Below are 674 nucleotides of genomic sequence, written 5' to 3'. Positions count from 1 at the left end.
GATCACCAACCTGCTTTCCAGGCTTCTTGCTCCTCTACCAAATCATGATCTCCTCTCAAAAAGATAGCCATGGGACAGATCATTGCCACAGGGTGCGGAGGTTTTGCAGCACCAGGGCTATAATTGGTTAAACAGCACTAACAAAACCTAAACTTCCCAGAAGGTTAGAGATGTTTTCAACTGCATCATCTAGCACTCAGCTTATGGGTATCTCCACTGAGATGAGCAGAATCTGAGTCCAGGTCCCAGATATTAGATACATTGTATTATGGTTACTTTAAATTACAGCCACCTGTTGGGTAAAACTTCTCCTTTGAGATGATGACACCAAGCTGAGTGGTGCGGTTGACACGCCTGAGGGACGGGATGCCATCCAGAGGGACCTGGACAAGCTTGAGAAGTGGGCTTTATGAACCTCATGAGGTTCAACAAGGCCAACTGCAAGGTCCTGCACCTGGGTCGGGGCAACCCCCAGTATCAATACAGGCTGGGGAATGAAGGGATTGAGAGCAGCCCTGCCGAGAAGGACCTGGGGGTACTGGTGGATGAAAAGCTGGACATGAGCCAGCAATGTGCACTTGCAGCCCAGAAGGCCAATCGTATCCTGGGCTGCATCAAAAGAAGCGTGGCCAGCAGGTCGAGGGAGGTGGTTCTGCCCCTCTACTCTGCTCTGG

The sequence above is a fragment of the Aptenodytes forsteri genome, unplaced genomic scaffold (assembly GCF_000699145.1).
Source record: "Aptenodytes forsteri isolate BGI_AS27 unplaced genomic scaffold, ASM69914v1 Scaffold282, whole genome shotgun sequence".
NCBI classification, from domain to species: domain Eukaryota; kingdom Metazoa; phylum Chordata; class Aves; order Sphenisciformes; family Spheniscidae; genus Aptenodytes; species Aptenodytes forsteri.
This window is presented reverse-complemented; position numbering follows the sequence as displayed.